This window comes from Falco biarmicus, chromosome 1 (genome assembly GCF_023638135.1).
Source record: "Falco biarmicus isolate bFalBia1 chromosome 1, bFalBia1.pri, whole genome shotgun sequence".
Lineage (NCBI taxonomy): Eukaryota > Metazoa > Chordata > Aves > Falconiformes > Falconidae > Falco > Falco biarmicus.
Window position 1 is genome coordinate 1,790,698 of NC_079288.1, and position 21,877 is coordinate 1,812,574.

The 21,877-nt window shown below is 53.5% G+C and overlaps 1 long non-coding RNA gene across 1 annotated transcript in view; it reads left to right on the forward strand.

The window, feature by feature from the left end:
• The window catches only part of LOC130159993 (uncharacterized), a 57,064-nt gene that overhangs the window by 26,591 nt on the left and 8,596 nt on the right, over positions 1-21,877 (forward strand). The window lies entirely within an intron of this gene.

The window sequence follows — 21,877 nt, forward strand, 5'->3', positions numbered from 1 at the left end:
GTGATGTGAAGCCCTGAAAACCACCAGTGAGAAGTGAGATTAGATACGTATAGATATATATGGGCCATAAAAAGCACGCTCATCCCTGCATCCCCAGGGGTAAGGAGCTTGCTGCTGCTTCCTTCCAGGTGAAGCTCACGGTCACATAACTCCAGCATCAGCTTCCAAGTGGGTCAGGTCCAAGGGTCAGGAATTAGCATCCGTGGGCACTGGCCAGCCAGCATCCAAGCCTGTGGGCAGGGGGTGGCAGCGGGGACGGCTGTCCCCAGGCACCGGCTCAGCAGGGCGAGCCCCTTCTGATGTTGGCAGAGGTAACTGAATGCCTTGTTTTTTTGGGATTCCCTGGAGCAGATGATAACTTTCACGTCCCCGTGGATGCTCCGGGCCTGGCTTCCTCCACCAGTGAGCTGCAGCTATTTCAGAGTGAAATACAGCACTTTGCTGGTTTCTGAGCCCAGTGGAGGAGCAGCAATTAAAATGCCTTTGATGAGGATCTGCCGGCAGCATGCCTGTTCCATAGCATTAGATTTGTGTACCAAGTTTTCTGCCAGGATTGGGACAGCTTCTCCCTTCTTCTTCCAAAAATGTGCCGTAGCTTTGGATTTCCATGTGCACAATGACAGACTGGGGTTATGGGATGCGAGGCATCCCTTTCTGCAAGAGGCGCCCATGGGTTTGATCAGAGAGGGAAAACCAGACTTGAGATTCACTTTGAACTAACCGTTTTCAGCCAACTTGGAGAAAGTGTTCTCCTTGCCAAGAGCTTGAAGAAAAAAAGAAAAAAACCAACCACCCTTCATAATTGCCACATTCAGAGGAAGGAATTCTAAATAAAAAGTTAATCTCCTCCAAGGATTAGCAAAGCATGCGGCGTCTTGTCAGATGTGGAAGCAAAGTGGAGGCCTTAATTTTTTAAGACAAGAGGGATGTTTCTGTTCAAGTCTGTCTCCGCCACGTGCTGTCCGAGTGACCCGCGCAGGGCTGGAAGGGCCCGAGGTCTCTTGTCCCCTCTGAGGAGGACGAGTTGGTGCTCTCAGGCTGTGCATGGCCATGGTGAAAGGCAGCCGTGCAGGTGGCTGACCTGCCTCCTCCAGCTCCGGCTCTTCTGTGTAAATAGCTTACTTTGGCTGAGTATTCCTCGTATGACATTGTGCAAGAGATTGGGGTGCTGCTCTTTGTACCAGGGTCTTCAGTCTCCTTGAAAAGAGAGATTGCTGCAGCATCTTTCCAGCCGCAGGAAAGAACAGTTTAATTTATCAACTGCAAACTGGAAGAGGTGGCCACTGGCTTTGGGAGTTGCTGTTTTTGGCAGCTGAGCTCCAAAGACACCCGTACAGTTTGGCTTTTGCAGGGCCTGAGCGCACGGAGTTATTAGTCGCTGTTAATTGCGGTAGGAGGTTTGGGAGTTGGTGCCTGGACATGGCTGCACGGAATTAAAAGCTGCTGTTTCCAAGTGTGGGAGTCCTGGTGAAACTCCTCTGTTTCCCAGGCTGACAGGGGATGCTTTCCAGCACAGTAATGGGGGAGCTGCCACGTGTCCCCCTGGTTTCCTGAAAAAAAAGCAGCAACTTGTAGGTTTGGTTACTTCCCTCCCTGTGTTTGTAGGTTTTTTGATTGTGGTTTGTCAATTATCTGCTTCATCTTTGTTTCACCGCTGATGAAGGTATATGCAAACCCCAGGCTTGGCTTTTGAAACACAGATGCAAATCAGACGTGGTTAACTTGAAGATGTTGTCTCCACCATACAGGAGGTCAGGTCTACCCACAGCCTGGCATCCCCAAGCTCCAGCCCCACTGCAGCAAGCACAGGGCTGGGTGGGAAGCACCCATGGGAGCTGCCCATCTTCTGGAACTGGAACTTCTTCATGGCACAGCCAGGCGTGATATGGTGCTGAGCAGAAAGAAAAGTTTAGCACGATTTGCTGTCCCCAAATCCCTGCAGCTTGCCCGGCATCACTGGGGGTCAGCAATGCTCTGGCCATGCACTGAGCTCTGGTTTGTTTAATATTTTCTCGGTATCGGGAGAGCCTGGGTGAGCTGAGTTTCTTTATTCTGGATGCTGACACAGGAACACCCCAGCGGGATTCAGTGGGAAACATTCATCTCCGCTGCTCATCCCATTTTTTTCCATCACTTGCCACCTCCCAAGCATTGCGTGCCACCTGGGACAGGCAGCCCTTTCCTATTACTCTATTTATATTTATCTATTATATTTATTTACTGATTACTATCAGTTGGTACATCAGCTGAAAATGCCTCGAGGTTGTTAGCCTGTGCTGGCTGGTCGGGTTGGTGCTCACACACCGACCTGCCTTGTCCCTGTTAAGGGCTCACTGGGCGGACTGGAGGAAGACGCTTTTGCTGCTGGTCATTTACACCTGAGCCCGACTCGGTGGGGGAGAGCCTCTGCGACTGCAAGAGGTTAAAATTTTGCCCCTGTGTTTACTTTAGTTGGCTGCCACACTGCATAATAACCTGTCAGCACTTCAGGTGGGGATTTATTTGTGCATTAAAAATTGCCTGGGGCGGGCGGATGCAGACACTCTGCAGCATGCTGGAAAATGTGCCTCCAGCGTAAAAACAGCCTCTCCAAATATTTCACCCTTTTAATAAGTACATTTAATTAAAGTCATATAACTTTTTTTATTATTATTAAAAAGGAGGGAAGGGAGGAAAAAAAGAAGTGGGGCCTGCTGAGGCTGCAAGCAAAGACTGGAATACAAAGAGGGGGTTTAAATGTGCGTATTTAATGGAAAAGTCATCAACAACATGTTGTGTTTCTCTTTATTTCCCAGCCTTGCTTTTGATTGTGGATAGAAAGTTGAAGGGAGTTTCTGGGTTTCCAGACTGCCTTTTCTTTCCCTCTCTCCATCCACTTCCCTTCTCTTGAAATTTTGTAGAATTATTAATTTTTCCAAACAAAGTTGCCAAATGATGTTGCTCTTGGATAGACTCACAATTGCTTTCTCTTTGCTTGTTTAACCTTCTATTTCTTTAAGTTGGATCCGGTGAATCTTTAAGCCAGCGCTTCTATTGTGAGCACCTCAAGGTCCCTGCAAACCATTTTCCAGTCCCTGTGGAGGAGGAATAGGAGGAGCTTTGGGAAGGGGCAGTGAGGTGGATCTCTTGAGGTCCTTGATGGGAAGATGCCTCTCGGTGTGGGGCTGTGTGCTAATCCCCAGTTGTGCTGGGCGAGGGGGGGTGTCTGCATGGGGGTGCGGGGGTCGGGGGGAGCCCGGTGCACACCAGCCCTGTGGGATGGGGGCTATGAGGCCACCGTGGCCCCAAGCGTGCCCACCCTGATCTGAGGTCCTGTTTGTTTCCTGTGGCATTGCCTTGCCCCTCACCAAGAGATTAAGCTGGGCTTAACCTTCCACGGAGGAGCACCGCTCGCTGCTGGCGGTGCGGGGGCTGCCGCGGTGCTAGCCTCCCCTCAGCGTCACAGCTGACATCCGCGGTTGTGCCAGGAGCAGAGGAGAAGGGGGGATTTCAAAGTTCTGCTAAGTCCAATTTGATCAAATTCCATATGGGAATGTGGTGAGAGATGAGCGTTACACAAAGCGCCTTTATCCCAGCGTGGATGGCATTAAAACAAGATGTGCTTGAGTGTGGTGTGGCCAAGGGTAGGGGAGGCTTCTCCGTGGGGCTTGGCTTCCTGCTGCTGCAGGCACGCGATGCCCTGAGATGCCATCAGGTAACCAATTTTTAGGATGATTCTGCAATTTTTCTCAGAGCTAAGGATGGGAGACAGGAGAGAGCACTTTTCACAGCCAAAATTGCTGACAGTTTTGAAATGTTGCTGTTAGACCTACAAGCGTAGAACAAGCTCAGTGTTCTCCAGTGAGAGCCTTAAATGCTGCTGTATCGTCAGTGGGAGCTGGAAGCCATGCAGATAATTGCTCTGGAGTGTGAGCTTGCTCTCCATCCCCACAAGCACCACTGAAACAGGTGAGCAGGATCCGTGAGGGGGGGAGCCTGGCTGCCTCCTGAGCCGTGACGTCTGTGTACATAGTACTGGTGGCGATGGGATGTTGTGACTGCGCTTTCTTTTTCCTCCAAGGAAGATAAGACTTGCAAAACAAAAGGAAAAAAGTCTGGTTTTGCAGCCAGTCTGTGCAAGTGCCAAATGCTCGTGGGTTTTTCTGTCATGCAGGATCGTTGTGTATTGCATTTCCAAACCCGGCACCCCAAGAGCTTTCCCCATCAGTTTCTCTGAAATGCAGTTTTGCAAGATTTTGGTGCTGCTGTTTCTTTGCATGCCCTTGTGTGCTGGTCCCTCTCTTTCTGATGATTGGTTTTTTTTTCTGAAGGAGAAATCTGGTGGGTTTGAAGTCTGAAGGAGGGCAGAAGGGTTGTGGACAATAATGGATGTTCTCCTTGGCATTGGAGCCTTGCTGGTGATGAGGAGGTTTGTGGGAAGGGGAAGCTTTGCAAACCTCCTGATACAAAACAAAACAGTATTTAATAGAATAGAGGGGCAGGTAAAGAGTAGGAAAATGCAGTCCCATGCTGTGCTTGCCCTCCCTCCTCCAAGGCATTGCCCCAGCCCCTGAGTGTGTCTCTGCAGGCAGCTTTGCTGGCCCTGCCTGGCTCAGGGTAGGGATATCGAGGACCAAAGATCATATTTGGAAATGCAAATACATGGCATGATTTGCTCCAGATCCTGAATCCTACTGGAATGCAGCAGTGCAGGGTCACTGCTGGGGAGACTGGGGGCTGCCCTCCCTGCCAGAGCACAGAACATGGCCTTCTTGTGCCTGCCGAGCCTGGGCCAGGATAATAGTCCCTTCAGCCAAGATCCACAGAAGGATTTGGGCTCTTTGCGCTGATTTCCTTGGGAGCTCAAGTGCTGAAGGAGGAGTTAGGAGCCTTTTTCTGGGGATCCGGCTCGTGGGTGCAAGGTGGCTGTTGGCCAGCATTAAGTAGCGATCTCTTCCAAAGATGCTGTGATCCCTGTCCATGCTGAGGATGAATTTTCCCCCATGGGCATAATCCAGTAGAGATTAGATGGATGCAGGGTTAAGCAAGTGCCTCCTGGGCTGTCGGGGCGGCACGTGGGGCTGCAGGGTGGTTGAGGGCTCTCGGCTTTCTGACTGGGATGGGGACCTGGTAAAACTGCCTGGGAGAGGGGGATGCCGGTGCTTTTTGCCTTCCCTTTGCAGCAGGATAGGCACAGGAGTGTGTTGCTTTGCAGCTGGAGCTGGCTCCTTCCAGCTGGTGACTGTCTGGATTTACGGACTAGGGAGAAAACGAGATGGCTTTCTTCTGCGTGCCTGGGGGCCTGTGAGGAGCTCGGTGCTCCTGACCCAGCAGGTTTTGTGGCCAGGCTTGAGGCTTTTGGAGGAAGACACCAGATGGGGCTGCAATGGGGCAGGAGCATGCAACCGCTCTCCGGTCCTCAGGCAGTCACCAGATCTCATCTCAACCCTAAATCCAGGTCATATGAATCTTTATTTTTCTTTTCCTCTCCCGCCTGGAGTCTGCTCTATTCATTTCTGTTTCAAGCGAATGAACCCGCTGTAAAGGAGACTTGCATTCCTCTGTATAATCTTGGGCAAGCATGGCCTGGCTGCCGTTTCTCAATTAAGCGGAGTTTCTCTTGCCTTTCATTCCCTGTCCCCTGGCATCCTAATTGGAGGTGCTGCACCCTGCTCGGCTGTCTGGGGGGGACACGGGTGCCTTTGGCGTGGTGCACAGGGTCAGCGCCGGCTGCCTCGGCAGAAGGAGCCGCTTTGCCGTCGGGGTGCTGCAGGCAGCCATGCCGTGCCGAGCCGCTCCTTTGCGCTGCTTGCTCCATTTTGTTTTCTTTCTGGCAGAGGGAACAAATTTCCTTTTGCATGAAACTGAATTAATTTAGCCTCTCCACAAAGCGTCCCTTTTGTCTTTCTCCATCTCATTCCTGAAGTGCGGGAGCGTGCATCGCCTGCCCTTGAGCCGCACTGGTGGCCGGGGTGGAGCAGGGGCACAGGGCTGCGCATCCCTTTGCCCTCCCTCTTATCTCCCTGTTCCCCTTAATTTACCTGCAGCAGCCAAATGAGCTCTGAAATGAGAAGCCTTGTTCCTCGTAGCAGGTGTGCCACGTGCCAAACCCTCCTTTCTTTCTTGGGAACCAAACCCAGCTTTCTGTGCCTGTCCCTGGTACTGGTCTGTGTTGATGGGATGAGGGTGGAGAGCCTGTGGGCAGCCCTGATGCTCTTCTGCACAGTGGGGTTCATCCCTGCTGATGGATGATGGAAGCAGAGACATGTGAAACTATAAAAACAGGGTTGGGAAGGAGCTCAGTGGCATTTAGTATTTGCCCAGCTCTGGTCCAGCTGCTTTACTTGTGTCAGCCCTGGTGGGTTCATCCAGCTTCTCCAAGGAGGCTGTAGGCACCGTCCTGGCAGTCCACCCCATTGCTGCTGCAGCCCAGGCTGGTGCCGCTGTGTCCTGCCTCTGCCAGGTTTTCTCCTTCCTCTTTGTAGCAGTTTTTTGTGTATTTGATGCCGATGAACCCATCTCCCTTCAGCCCACTCCTCTCCTGAATGGTGGGGCAGAGGACACCTGTACCTATCCATGCATGTACGGGCAGCAGGGATGCGACTGCTCCAGCCCTTGCAATTTGGAGGAGAACTTGTGAGCAGAAGTGTTTGCAGGGTCTGGCTGTACCTAATAATAACGGGGTCTGTTCACTCCCTTGGCAGCCTCAGCTGCTCCAGTGGGAGTGTGGGGCTGCAAGGGATGTTCTACAGGACTCAGCAAAGTTTATGGGACTTCTTAAATATCACCCAAACTTTTTTCTTCCCCTTCTTGCCTTATTTCCCCCCTTGCTCCTTCTCTGTTAAACAAAATTTCAAATTGGAGCCACCAAAAACAGTCCTTCCTTTTAAAACTGAACCTTTCTACAGTGCTAAAATAAACACAGGGTAACTGCTGCTCGCATGAAACCATGCTCAGCTGCTGTGTAAAGAGAATAGAAAATGTGGCGTCAGATTTTTTTGGGCAGGCGCGTGCCTTAAAGGTATGAAAGTGTGTCTGCAGAGGGGCATCTGTCCAGGCACAGGGAGGGTGAGTCCATACGTACCTGCAGGTGTTCGCTTTGCAGGCAGCTGCTCACACCCCATCACCGATATTCTGGCTCACAGCTTCGCCCCGCCACCCCCCAGAATTTGGGTACTTTTTTTTTTTTTAATATATATTTTCACACCAGCAGTTTTTAGCCCTGTTCACACCAGCTCCAGGTCCTGGGTCTCAGTGCCAAAGCGCATCCTTTGCTTGCCAGGTCTGTAGTGAGCTGCTACCAGCCCCAGCGTGCTATGCTGGCGGCAGTGAGCCGTGGGGAAGGGGCAGGTCTTACGGCTGCTTTGCTCTGTGGAGGGGACAGTAAATTCATGTTTTGGCTTTCAGAAGAGATGAGGCTACTTTTGCAGCCTGCAACATCTCAAGTGGACATTTTCCTTCTTAATGTACCCCTGAGCAGACTCCCGATCCCCCCCCCCCCCCGAGCTTCTCATTGCCCTCTTAATTCTGGGGATGGAGGGATGTACTGTTCAGTGTCGACAAAGTGGATGTGGCCTTGGAGTACAAACCCTTGCGGGGTGGGGGTCGAGGGGGGGAGTGGAGCCTCTGCAGTTTGGGCTGTTCCTGCTGACAGTGGAGACAGAGCGATGTGTGTGTGTGCTGGGAGTGGGAGCTCTGGGGGAATCCCTGCGGTGCGGCGGTTCAAGCTGGGGAAGGGGCATCAACCAAGGAAGGACAAAGGAGTTGGAGAGGTTTAATGCCGCGCATGGGCCAGGACAGCAGGAATGAAGAATGGCAAATTGGTGGGGTGGGTGGGATAAAGTTTTCCTTAAGTATGTGAAGGATGGAGAACCTCCATGGAGAAGAGGGGTGTTGGGATGCCCATGGGAAAAATGAAGGAGCATGGCTTATGGCTGTGGGGTCAGACCTTCCTGTCCTCCCAGCTGGGCACAATTTGGAGCTATGTGGGTCTGACCGGGCTGGCTTAGAGGGAAGACTGGGAGAGTCCAGTGCTGAGGTTTGAACAGGAGCAGGGTGGGATGCTGAACCCCACCATGGGGCAGTCACTGCCCTGCAGTCCCGTCCACGTCTGCAGCACGGCGTCTGCGATGCTGCTGGGCTGTGTGTAAGTCACTCAGGCGTGTGGGTTTGGGATCTGCCTCCCCCGCCGTCCCACACACCCAGCCTGCTCCTAAAAGGGTTTATTATTCAGCCTGCAGATGCCAGGTGAGCTCTGCTCCTCCATAAAACTCAGGCAGGCGCTAGGAAAACATGGCTCTGCCAGGTCCATCTGCTCTGGGCAAGGGGATGGCGAGTGCTGGGGCGGAGGGGCAGAGCTGTTCCTTCTCCTTTGCCCCAGCCAGGCCCCTTTTCCATCAGTGCTGCCACTGGGAGTTTTCTCCCACCTAGCAAGAGGGGCAGGATGGGAGGGCCGGTGCTGTTGCTTCCTGGTGAGGAGAGTAATTCCCAGGTTTCTCCTGGTGTGCCGGTGGATGGCTTCCAGAGCCCTCCTGCTCTACCTGCTGTGCCATGAAGCATTCGGGGCAGGATTACTGGTGTTTTACAGGCTCCTTTTCAAAAATCACCGATCTGATTTGCGCAAGAGCTGCAAGCATCCTGCATGCCTGGCAGGGTGGCTCACGTGGGGGTGCACTGCATCCCCAGCCACATCATCTCTGCCCCTTCCTTGCTGGCGATTGGGGGTGATGCTCATATTTTTGCTAGTTATTCTCCTGGAGAGGACAAGATCTGTTCAGGCGATGGGAAGATGCTGCATGCATGGCCATACATGCTGCAAGCGACCCCAGTTGTGTGGGGGCTCCTCTCCTGCCTCTCCAGATGTTGCACGATGTTTTATGAGCAGCGATGATTTCGGCTTAGCTGATTTATTTATTTACCCAAGGGGACTGGCCGGGGACAAAACATTTTGGCTCCTGAGGGAGTTGGCGTGATGCTCGGGAAGGCTCCCTGCTTTTTGCACCCCTGGTGAGCAGGAAGGGCCGGTGGGGCTGGTGCAGGGGATGCCTGCTGCAGGCACGGGAGGGCACGGCAGGGCAAGCACCGTGCTGGCGGGATGGGAGCATGGCCTGCGCTGCAGGTACGGACACGCAGATGTGCGGTTGGGCGAGGGAGGCGTGCAGATGTTCCTGGAATTCCCAAGCCGGATACGAAGCGGTGAACAGGATGCATCGGGGGGAGCTTGCCAAGAGCTTGACATAACGAGAGGATCGTTTTCTGCCCTTCCGATGGCTGTGGTGATCCCTGGTGCGTGCTGGGTCTGGGAGAGCGTCACAGGCATCGCTGCGAGTTGCAGGATGTGCCCTAAGCCCCGGGCAGCAGCTCAGCCCCCAGCCTGGGCACCTGGCACTGCTCACAGCCACCACACCGGGCTCATTCCCCTCCACAGCCCAGCCATCTCTCCATGCCTCTGCTGTCCTGTTCGTGTGCTGCTTCTGCTCTTGGTTTTCATGCTGATTATTCAGGAAAATTAGGTGTGCTTATGCAAACTAAGTCGACCTGCCGAGCAGGTTGCCTTACTGCAGAGCCCCTTTTATCTTTCCTACAGTTCCTAAATGGAGCGTTGGGAGCTGGGGTCACCCTGCCGTGGGGAGGGAGTGTGCGTGGACGTGCGTGCTTGCCTGCATGCATTTCTGGTGGTTTCTGCTCAGGTTATGTGCACCGTCAAGGTGTGTGACTGATTTCAGCCAGCCAGCTGGGTCCCTGGAGGTGATGCTCTGGCTCTGTATCATGCCTCCTCATGTGGGGCCAGGACCAAGTTAATTAGCAGGCATACACCTTTGGAAAGCAAAGTGCTACAGGATGGAAATTCTGTAGACAGCAAGCACTTGCTGTGCTCCACTCCTGGGTGTTGCTCCTGTGCACAGTGTTGCTTGCATGGACATCTGTGCAAGCCCAGTGTCTGGGTACAGGGCTTCAGAAATCTGTTTGGCCAAAGCCTGTGCTCGGGAGAGTTTTCTTTAGTACCTCAGGGAGCACATTCGAGGTCCCTGCCAAGAATTCAACATCTGCACAATTGATACTTGGCAGGAAATCTTAAAATTCATGTGTGTTCCCTGAGGTGAGGAGGGAAAGTGCCTGGATCTGCAGATCCATCTCCACTTTGTCCCCAGGCCAGGATGGAGCAAGACTGAAATTCGTACACCCAAGGGACACGGGACGGTGCGGGGTCCCAGGTTAATTTGGCTTTTGGGTGTCTTTCTGCCTTGTGGGCTGGAGTTTCTTCTAAATTTCATGTGTTGACAGTGTATTCCAGTGCCTGAAGGGTGGCGAATCATGCTGAACAGCTCAGGCTGCGGGAGGCCCTTTGCTCCAGCAGTGATGGAGAGAAGGCTCAGACTGGGTGAGGCAGCCTGGACTCTTGCTGCGTGGGCTGATCCATGCCATCCTGCTGCCCGCGGGCTCCCAACCTGGGTGCCCGGAGTCTTCGTGGGCAGGGACGGGGCGCTCGCCTGCTCTACCCCAGCCCAGGGCTGCTGCGTGGTCAGTAGGGTCAAGTGCTGAGATGAAACTGTTACCTGCCATCACTCTTTTACATGTAAATGGAGGTAAGAAAAGCCAGCCCGGCTCTCAGGCCAGGTAATCTGGGGTAGGGACTAATTGCAATGGCATCTTGGGCTCCTTGTGCAGATTTACCGTGGATGATGACTGGGGACTTGCGGTGTGGCACAGGACGCCAGGAGCACAGCCAGGCTCTCCCCAGCAGCTGCAAAGTCTTTAAAGACCCCCTGTGCTCCAGCCATGAGGCTGCTGGCCAAAACAGGCTCCTGGGTGTTGCAAACCAGATGCTTAAAGACCGCAAAGCTGTCCCCTCTGTCCAGTGCAGAAACTCTTCCTTCCTGGATCATTGGTTTCTGAGACTTCAAATGGAAAAAGCAGCTTGGTCTCTTGTTATCTTGGCCTTAAAAAAGCGCAGCTGGTAAGTGCCTTCCGTTTGCAAGAGGTGATTTTGTTCCTTAGTCGATCTCATGTGGGACCTGGGACAACTGCCCCGCTCCCGCCTCTGGCCACGCGCGCTTGCCGGGGGTGGCAGGTGGGTTTTCTGCCCCTGTCAGCTGGAGATCGATGGGGCGATAATCCTCCCTGAAACAAAAATAAAGCGCAGAACCGGTTGGACAGAAAGTGCAGCGGTGGAGGGGGAGCGCAGAGGGCAGCCGGGGCGTGTGCGGAGCCAGCATCGCTCTGGGGCGAGCTCTGACGAAGTAGCAGGGAAGCGCTGCAGTTTCTAATGACGAGGTTATTGCTTGCATGCATGGGACGAGGTGAAGCTGTTTGCTTTAGGAGAGCTCTCATAAAACTCCTCAGCTTCCCTGGAGCCCGTGGGAGTTGGGGTAAAACAAGTCCATCACGCTGGCGGCATTTTCCCTGGTGATGAGCATGGTTGAGAGGGATGAGCTGATGGCACTGCAGCCCCGGGCAGCCTTTCAGGGTCTGGGGCAAATGCTCTGGAGTCGACCACCTCCCTGTGCCTCAGTTTCCCCACTTGGGTGACATGGACAGTGAGGCTGCTGCTTTGTAAAGCAGTGAGAAGAGCTGGAGTTCTATCCTTTGCCCATGTGAAAACCTAGAGAGTTCAGTGATAGTGGAGGAAGGTAAAAAAAAAAGCTGGATTGAGTGTTTTGGAAGGAAACAAACCCATGGGTAAGAGAGAAGGATTTTTGTTGTACCACCTCTTAAAGTATGACAGCTGCTGGGCAGGTATTCAGTTACTTCAGAAAGACCACCACTAAGTGATGGCTCAGGGAGCCTCAGCCTGCTCTCGTCTGCATGCTCTCCTGACCTGAAGGTGTGGAGGGTGAAACTCCATCCTGAGACGTGTTCTCCACTCGTGGAGTTGGAGGCAAGAGCAGACTCTTCGCCGTGCTCTCCCCAGCACGGAGATGGATGTTGCTGCAGGGTTTCCATGCTCCTTGTGCCACTTGTGAGTGGAGGCTGCAGGATGGCACGGTGGCCCCTGTGGCTGTGGCTCAGGGTGCCCCATGTGCCAGGATAAACAGAGGTGAACGACTTGCAGGGTCTGCTGATGATTTTTCCAGCAGTAATTAACTGGGACACAGTAAAAGGTTGAGGGCTTTTGCCATTTCTGGGCTGTACGGCAGTTTCCATGCTCTCTCCCTCATCCTGGCTGGTGGTACCCCTCTCACTGACCTGATTCAAGGACATCTCAGCACATCAGTGGCAGTTGCTTACTATCACTGTTGCTGCAGGAGACACAATTGCTTTCATTTTCCTAAGTCCATCCCTCCTAGACCCTGTGGACATGAGCAGCTCTGTCCCAGAGAGGATGAGGAAACACACAGGAACTTCTTGGTCCACCAAGCCACAGCTCCCTGAACCGGGGGACCCCTGGCCCCGGGGCACTCTGCCTGCCGTGGGGTATCAGAAGTGTTTGGTCAGTCCCCCCTTTCCTGGAGAGGTGGGAGTGGAGGGACACTGTTGTCTTTGTGCGCCTCCTTGGGCTCAGGAGGGGATGTGAGCAGGGAATCGTACCATTCGGGAAAAATCCTCTTCCCCTTGACCGAACCACAGGGAACTCACTGGACTCGTGACTTGGATGGAGCAACAGGGCTTGTGGGTTTTCCTTCTTTCCCTCTTGCCTGCCTTCCCAGCGTCTGTCTGTCCTGCCTGGCTTGTATTTTGGGTAAACCCCAAGAACACTGAGTTTACTTTGAGAAATGTCCCCCTGGGTGGATCCAGCTGGAGAAGGATGGTGGCTGCGAGGGAACTGTGCCTCTGCTGTTCAGAGGGCTTGTTTGAAGGTTTCTGTGGTCTGCATGAAGGCTGCCCGCAAGGACCTGAGGATGTTTGGTGTGAGATCATCTGGCTGCTCATTTAGGGACCACCAGCGAGTTGCTGAGCACCTCAGGAATCGGGCTGTGGCCACCTTTTGATATCGCAAAGGCAAATATTGAGAAACCCTTTTGGGTGGGGGGGAGCAGGGCTGGGCATTTCTCGGGTGCCTGTAGCCACCGCGCACGGCCTGCAGTTGGGACGAAATGCTTGATGTATGTCAGTGGGGTGGCACATAAAAGGTGTGGAGAGGTCATTAAATGGGGGACCTGGAGCCCCTGGCTGGCTTTGGGAGACCACCAGAGCTCTGCGGGGTTATTTGGCATTTGGACAGAGCAGCACGTATTCCTCCTCCTCCCTTCATCTTTAAATACCATCCCACAGATTTCAAGGAAAAAATAAATGCACTTAAAATGGCATCATTTTGCGGTGCCTTGAGGACTATTTATATTTTTATTGCTCCCACAATTTTTATATAATAGCCTTTTTCATGAAAACATCAGTGTGTATGTGTGTGTGATTAATCCATGCATCATCTTCAGAAAGTGATTTTTATAGCTGGATTTCGGGCAGCGGCAGACGGTGCTTGGGATCCCGACTGCCATCGGACCCCTTGCTGCGCTGTCCCGTGCCAGCTCCGGGCTGATCTTGAGCTTTTCACCCTGTTCGGAGCTAATTCAGGCTCCTGTTTTCCAGGCTGTGGTGGAGGCTGTAAGCTTGGCTGGGTGAGTTATTCTCTCCTCGAAGTCCCGTGTTGTCACAGGAAAATACATTTCTCAGTGGTGAAATAAGTTACCTGCCCAGAAAGGCAGCACACAGAGCAAACCAGACCAACTTCACGCACAGCAGGTTTTTGCCTGGAGGTTTTAAGGACAGAAGGTGGCTTTTGGTATGGCCTGGCTGGGTATTGCCCTGTCATGCAGCTCTGGGGCTGAGCCTGGCAGCGCCACCAGACTCGCCTCTCTCATTCCCCGTGGAAAATGAACCAAATCGCTCAACTTCCGACTGAAATGTAAGATGTGAGATAAGTGTTTACTGGAAGGCTCCTGTTGCCGAATAGCCTGGAGACCCTTTCCTTCCTCCTCCTCTGAACGAGACGGTCCAGGTGTTAACTGCGTCTCTGTGAGATGCAGTGCTTAGCACGTTCTGGTCTGACATGAGGTTTTCACCTTTGCCACAGTAATAACTGCCTTGAACAATGTACAAACCACTGGATTGGATCCAGTGTCTTCTAGCAGCTTCCATACCTCCTCCTCCTGGTGTCTGGTGGGGGGACCTGATGTTTCTGGGTACTGCATCAGGACCTCGGGAGGAAAGGGAATGAAACCGTGGCTTCTCTGAGACGAACCACCTCGTCAGGGTGTCGATTCTGCAAAACACTGACGCGTGGCCCTCCCCGGGTCAGCACCTTGAGCCACGCTGTCAGTCACATTTGATGGTTTGTGCTGCTCTTCCACCCTTCCCGCCTGCACCTGGCCGTGCTGCTGGCTCAGGCTGGGCAGAGGGGACCCTGGGCAAGCCCCAGCTCCTTGCCCCCCAGAGGCACGGTGGCCCTTGGGGTGGGTATTTCTTCACTCCCAGCCACAGACCATCCCTTCCAGCTTCATTGCAAAGCTGATGACAATTCACTGACATGGCATGCATGGAAGGAGATGCTGCGGGGTGAGGTGGGCAGAGCCGGGAGCCTGGCTGTTGCTGTTTAATATCTGTGGTGTAAGTGCAAATGGAGCAGGCTCCAGCTACAGTGTGTTTGTCTTGGAGATTAAATCTGGAGAGCCTCGGTCTCCAAGTCCATGCCGGGAAGAGAGGGGCGAGGAGGGAGGGGAACCCAGCCCTGCGGGTGCACACACCTTTTTAACCCTCCAAAAGCTGCCGGCTGGCTTGAAAATGAAGGGTTAGAGGGCAAGCCCAGGTAGAAGGAGACAGGGTGGGGAAGCACAGATATTTGTAATAGCTTTGAAAACATTGGCACAGCCTGAACTGTTGCACCTGCTTGTGAAGTTTTGGCGGGCAGGAACCTTTCCTCGCTCCTTCTGCAAGATGAGGTGTTACGGTGGGGACCAGCGCTGCTGGAGCCAGGAGCCTTCATTCTGTAAGTGCAGACGCAGAGCAGCTGCACCTCGTGCAGGGCCAGCGTGCCTGAGACCTCAGTCCTGGGTTTCCCATAGCCTGTGGCCTTTTCTGCAGCTTTTTTTTTTTTTTTTCCTTTTGTGCCCATCCAAAGGGCTGGGTCCAACCTTGCCTGCTCCGCTGCATCCCAGCCCCTTGCTGTGCTGGTTGCCCAGGATTGTACCTTCCCCAGCAGGCGTAAGTGATGTGGAGGCATCTCCACCTGCATGTCGCATACCCCTGGGTGGCTGAGAGCATCCTGGGCTGCAGCACACCATCCTCCTCCTCTGACCGAGCCTCGTGCTCAGGGTTGCCTTTAAGGCTGATGCATGGGGCAGGCAGGAGGGAGGGAAAGCATCTCCCCCCGGGATCCATTGCAGTAATGTTCCCAAACACTTCATCTCGTGTACGGTGCGTACTACAAGTGTTCCTACAGTGCTCAGGGCTGTTTTTGCAGTGCTGTTTATATAAGAGATCGTGCATGGTGCCTACATGCTTCTGGCACTTATAAACCCAGGTAGGCTGTGTTTATCCTGGGGATTGGCCCCAGTTGCAGTCATCTGGGGCTCAGCCAGTAGCGTAGCTAGACTGATATATATATTATTTAAAAAAGCTCTGGTTGTCGAGAGGCCAAGCCTGCTCCCTGTGCTGATGAAAAATGCGGCTTCGAGCAGTTTTACCCAGTCTGAACTGGTGGAGCTGTGCCAGTGGGCAGGCGGGAGCTGGGGGATGCACCCGCTGCTCCGCAGGGTGCAGCAGCAGATTTAACATCACCATCTTCAGTGAGATGCTTCAAGGAGCCTTGAATAGCTGGTGGTTCTCCCCCTTGTCACAGGGGCTGGTGAAGGGGTGCAGGTGGGGGTAGGTGTCCAGTTTTCCCCTTTAGTTTTGCTGCTTGAAGTCCTGCACATTGCAGTGTGGTTTTTGACTGCTCTTAATGGGTAGCAGGGTGGGGATCTGGCTCCCAAATGACTGCCTGGCCCAGGTCTGGAATTGGGGATAATCTGTGGAAGAGAGTCCGAAAAGCTGGAAAACCGCGGGGGCTGTCCCACCCCCAAACGATGCATTTCATCGAGTCCTTCCCTGCCCTCAGCAACCCAGCGCATGGGATGGGTTAGCTGGGTTGCATGTGGATCTCCAGTGCTAAAGGATGCGTTTTCACTCATCTTCCCTGGCCATGTATCCAAAGGTCTCCAGCTCCTCTGAGCACCCTCCTAGATGCTGGGTCAGCCTCTCCTCCGGCTTCTGCATCCAACCTGGGAGGGAAAACCCAGTGGGCTCAGGGCTTGGCGGCTGGCCAGCTCTACTCCTCCAGCCCTTGGCTCAGCAGAGTCCTCTTATTTCATCTAAAAGGAAAAATTTAATTAAATGAGATGTAGATCTCATCCGCTGGGAATTCTTCTTGTGGGCACCGTGCCGTGGATCATGCCCAAGGCAACAAAGGGAGCTGGGGGAGGAGGGTGGTGGGAGGAAAGCTGGGCAGTGCCAGGCTCATCTCACCTTCCGCCGGCGCTAGCCGGGTTTATCTCCTTGCCTGCCCTAAGGATGGGGCTGAGGTGAAGCTGTTCTGCCCTCGGGCTTCCCCTCCCAACCCTGGCTTGGTGGCTTCAGCCATAAAATTGCACCCGGGAGGAAGGGGGTAACGTTCCAGTGTGAGGGGTTCACCCGCATCCTGCACCGGGCTGCTGGGGAGATGCTTGCTCGTGCTGGTCCTGGTTCCTGGGGGAGCGTGCTGTGCCTAGGGGAGCATGAGCTCCGTGCTGGTGTGGCGTAGTTAGTGCTGCTCTGGTTTTCTGAGGTGTTTAAAGGAGGATGGTTATGTGCTGGAGAGAGAGTCAGCTCTGAAAGCTTAACCCCATTAATTTTCTGTTATATGCAGAAGCGCACGTTTGTATTCCGAAACAAAATGAACTCAAGAAAATTCACGTATATGAATCTGAAGCATCTCTTGCAAACTTTCCAGGTGCCTCAGCTTTGCTCGGCTGCCTCAGCTGTTCAGGTCTCATCACCCCGATAGGTGATGCCGTGGGTTTACTGGTGTGATGCTGGTGAGCATGGGGTGAGGGTCACCCGCTGGCTGCAGGACGAGCAGTTGGGTTTCTTGGAGCACTGGCAACGTTTTGTCTCTGAGGAAACAGGATGGATTTTAAACCAACATAGCAGTGGGTGTAGCTTTGAAAAAAATCACATTTTGTGCCTGTGGTTCTTTCCTTATCACGTGAAAGTGTTTCTCTTGGAAGTTTTCTTTGCTGTAGACTTGCTTTTGTTGTCTGGGTGCTGGGAAGAGGGGGGTCAGAGACCCGAAAGGTGCCTGCTGCCTGCAAGGGGGGAGACCCACCTCTGGGGCTGAGCAGGGCTGGACCGTAGCCTGCTTGGGATAGAGGGATGGAGGCTACAGCAGCATCCAGAAGGAATGCAGCTGCACCTGGCTGTCTTCCTCCTCAAATCAAAGTGATGATGCTGGGGACTTGGTCTCCTTGCTGGGAGCAGGAGAGGCCCTAACCTGGGCTGCATGTGGCAGGACCCCCTCGAGCCACAGTGCATGCAGCATTCCCGCAGGAAACACCCTGGCTCCGGACAGGGAGCGCCTATTAAAAGGGAATAGGCCAATCGATAAATCAAGGCACCTGAAAAATGAAACCATGGGGTTGGGAGAGGCGTTTTTCCTTCTTTCTATTTTTTTCCGCTTTCTCAATTAAAGCAAACAAAAATCAAATTGCAGGAGGTGGCTGTTGCGGCGTGCTGCAGAGGGCTCAGCTCAGTGCTGCATGGTGAGTGCTGGGCGCAGGCGCGGCTGCGTGTGGTTAAATTAGCTCTGTAAATTACAGCTAGGATATGTGGAAGTGTTGAAAAGGGATCAGCTATTTCCCTGCTCAGGAGGGGAGAGGGCTGGGGGGTGCCCCACGTTTGCTGGGGTAATCATCCATTTTTTTCTGTAAGATGGATTTTTCCTGAAGATCCGTTCCTGTGTCGATCTCCCATTGGATATCAATTAGGGGGCGAAGATGCTCGTGTGGCTGGATCGATTGAGCCGAAGGGGTTTATCCCAGAGGGCAGCACAGAATTGCCGCTGTTTGCTGCCAGGGTTTGGATGACAAATCCTCGGATGCGCCCCTGCCTAAGCAAACCCCATTTGACTCTGGGATGCTTTCGGACTCTTTCACGGGGCACATGAAACTCCACTGCCTTTATACCCTAGCTGGTGGGTTTTTGGGATCAAATGTCAGGACGCTGTTCGAGGGGTGGTAGCACTGCTCTGGTGGCATTTAACATTGTGCTGGGAAATTGCTGCCTTTTGGCTTTCCCCTCCCTGCTTTGCCCCAGGGGATGCAAAAAACCCCAGGCTGATTTTGTCCCGATGATGGGAGCAGGTGTTTACTGCTCCATTGCAGTCTGTGCTTTAAACTGAAGAGCAGAGTACCTGCAATAACTAAGAAAAACATAGAAATTGTGCGAAATCCATGTCTGCCCTGTGGCTGAGGGCAAGCCGGGGCGGGCTGAGCATGCCCTGGCAGCACGAGCCCCACTGCGATGGCACTGCTGCTGTCCTCTGGCCGCAGGCACCACAGGAACGGCTGCTGTGCCCTGTAAAAACCCTGAGGTTTGAGGCATTTTCCAGGTGCCCCTCACCTCGAGCCCTCCCCACGCCTTTTGCCTGGGGATGGCACCGCAGGGCTGGTCGGACGAGGTGTTGCGCCGAGGAACAAGGAGCTTTTCACTTGGATGCTTTTTTTACTGACCTACATTTTTATGTTCCTGCATTAAGTTTAAGTTTCAACCAATTGGCATTTCTCAGCCAGTAACAGTTTCAAAAAATTCCTGACTAATTCTAGGAAACGCTGGGCTGAAAGTACATTTCTGTGTGCCCTCTGCCGAGGTCACCCCCATGGCTGGCCCGGCTGGCGGGTGCTGCTTGCTTTCCTTCTGCTGGGAATGGTCCCGAGGGATTTCCAGGGGTCACCAAACCTTCACCGTGAACCTCCTCCATCCCAGGAACTGAATTTGGGAGCTCTCTTGCCGAGCATGGCAGTGCAGAAGTCCCCTGCTGAGGGTCAATGTTGGATGTTACCACGTGGGACTGCCCACGAGAGACACAGCACGGCATCCCTGGGTGATGCCAAATCATCCCAAACGCGGCCACGCGTGGTTCAGTTCCATTTGCAGAATTATCAGCAATAGATTTGTGTTAGTGAGGGTGTAATAAGAGTAATTTTTTTTTAATATCCATTAAAATTATTTTTTAAAAACTTGCTTTCCCCCCAGAGCCTTTCCCACTTTCAACGAATTTGAATTAAAACAAAGACCTTTTTCTTACACTTTTTCCCTTTCGCTTCAGGCCCCAAAGGGCAGGAGGTGGCAGATTTGTTTCTCTGTCCCTGTTTGCGATGGGGAGAGCCCAGGGCAGGAGTGGGGGGGTGGCAGGGCTGTCACGCCGAGGGAGGACACGGGGCTCTGTGTCCCCTGAGGATGGTTTGTGAGTTGTGCGTGTATCTGAAGCGGGGTTATTTTGTTCTTTTGGCCGCATGTCCTTGGGTTGGACTGGACCAACTGTGAGACTTGGTTGTTCTATGCATTTTTTCTGTTCCACTTAAAGGGAAGTTATTTAAATGTAGTGATTTAAAAAAACCCCAACATCTCCAACTTTTATGCCTGACCATTTGAAACCAAAAGACCAGTGAAACCGTGGTTCAGATTTCTGCCTCAGTTTATGCCCACGAAGGTTTGTTGTTGTTGTTGCTCACCAGTTTCAAGCATCCAGAAAGGACAAACTGCCCAACTTCGCTCCTCTCCAAAGGCCAAATTTTGGGTGAGGGCATTTTTTGAATCTTCCCACCCTGCCTCAGCTATAAGCCCTAATCCTGACCCGGGGGCCCATCTCACTGCAGGTGAGAGGTAATTTTACCCCTTGATCTGGTGTTGAGGTCCATTGTGAGAATTAAACAGCGTTTTGCTGTGCTAATTTACCACCGCAGATTGTATAATTATCTTTTTATAGGGATGGGTGTGTGCCGGGCTTTCCTACCGTGGGGCAGAGCTGGCGGTGCCTGTGTCGGTGCGTAGGAGATGCTCTGCCGTACCTGGCATCTGCTCTGGGTTTGCTGGGCGATTGGAGACAATTAGCTGGGGATTATCGTCTGTTACAGATCTCCCTCCAGCGCAGGGGTGCTGGGGCTTGGTGGAGCCAGGGATGCTGTGGAGGTGGTACCACAAAGAGGAGCAGTGGATGGGTCAGTGTTTGGTGGCTCCCGTGGGATGGCATCTGGATTTTGAAGGGTGTGGGAGCGTCTGTGGCTGCAGAGCTGCCCTAAGGTGGCAAAGGGTTAATCCGCCTCGGTTAGCTGGGTGTGATGGATCAGCTCTGGGAGTGAAAGCCGGTCTTAGCACAGGATTTTGGGGAAAGGGTGACCTGAGCTGTCCCCCATGAGGGACCACACTCTCATGCAGAGACTCTGCAAACAAAATTCCTTTTCTGTGGCTGCTAGAGCCAAATGGGTGAGGAGCCCCTGTGTAGGCATGGTGCTGGCAGGCGATGGGAGGTGGCTTGTCCCATCGGAGCCTGTCCCTGAGCTCCTGCATCACCTCAGCAAAGACAAGCCCTGAAGGCAACACCCTGGAGGCTCCCCAAGAATTGCAGCTTTTGCACCCCAGAGTCACGGAGCATCCCCTACTCCTCTCCTTCAGAGCAGCAAACCCCGGTGTGTCATGGGGCTCGCTGGTGTGCTGGGCTACGTGCCGCCGTGAGCAACGGCACTTGGAAGAGGAGGCTCCCACAGTTGGAAAGCAGCAGCTGGATCATGCCAGGGCAAGTTGCGCTCCTCTTGGATGAGTCCGCACCAGCGTCTCTGGTACAAGCCAGTTGTTTCCATTGCGCTGGGAGAGTGATGCTGGTGCCGATGGGCCTTACCCTGACGGGCTAGGATCAGCGGATGGGGAGGTTTCTCCCCTCCCTCGGGGATATCGGTTCCTTTGCACTAAGAAGATAAAGACAGTAAAACTGGGGTTTGAACCTGACTGCACACCCAGAGCCAGAGGACTGATAGCCCTGTAGGGGAGGAGGGATCTGGCCCGCCGCAGGCTGGGGGAGCATCCTGCCTTTGCTGGGCTTGCACTGAGCGGCTGCAGCCCTGCTCTCCCCGCGTGCATGGCACTGCCGTGGCACACTTTGCCAGCATTTCATATCCTCATTTTTTCATGCAAAAGGAAGCAGGGGAATGGGGGGGAGAAAGGGGCACAGAGAATTAATCAGCTTAGGGTCAGAACAGGAAAAAACACTGCTTAAATTGGTAATCCCTGGGGATAGAAATCAGCTCAAAGCCACAAAATAAATGTGCAGCCGGATGGTTTTTCCTCTCTTGCCTCCCTGACGGGGCTGTTCTCAGAGGGCAGGGGGTTGTGGCAGGGATCCTGCCTCCAGCAAGGGCAGGAATCCAGTGTGGAGGCTTTTGCACCCTTGTCTACGTTCACTCCCTGATTCAAAGCTTTCCAAAAAATACCCTGACCCAGATGTGAGGACTTTGAACATCACCAGGCAATGAGAAGAGGAGCTCATCCTCAAGATGGGACCCTGTGGGTTGCGTGGCTGAACGCATCACCTCCCTGGAGCCAACCCAGAAGGTTTTGCAGCACTTTTCCCATCCTGTGAGCCAGTGCAATGCTGCACCAGCATGGGTGTGCAGGGAGGTGTGTGGGAATGAGGATGGTACCCCCCTTGTAATCCTTTGTATCCTGGAGATCCATCCCTGCTTGCCTCTGCTTGGATGCATGAGGTGCTGCAGAGCAGCCCGGGGGGACGCTGGCAGTGCTGGGGGGGCGGGGGGGGGGCGGGCAGTTCGTGCAACCCCTGCCTGGACAGCCGGGCCAGTTCAGGCCTGTCTTGCACAAACGTGGGATGTGGAGCCCCAGGAAGAGCCCGGGGGGCAGCTCAGCAGTCACAAACTGCCTTGGAAATAGTCTGGGATTA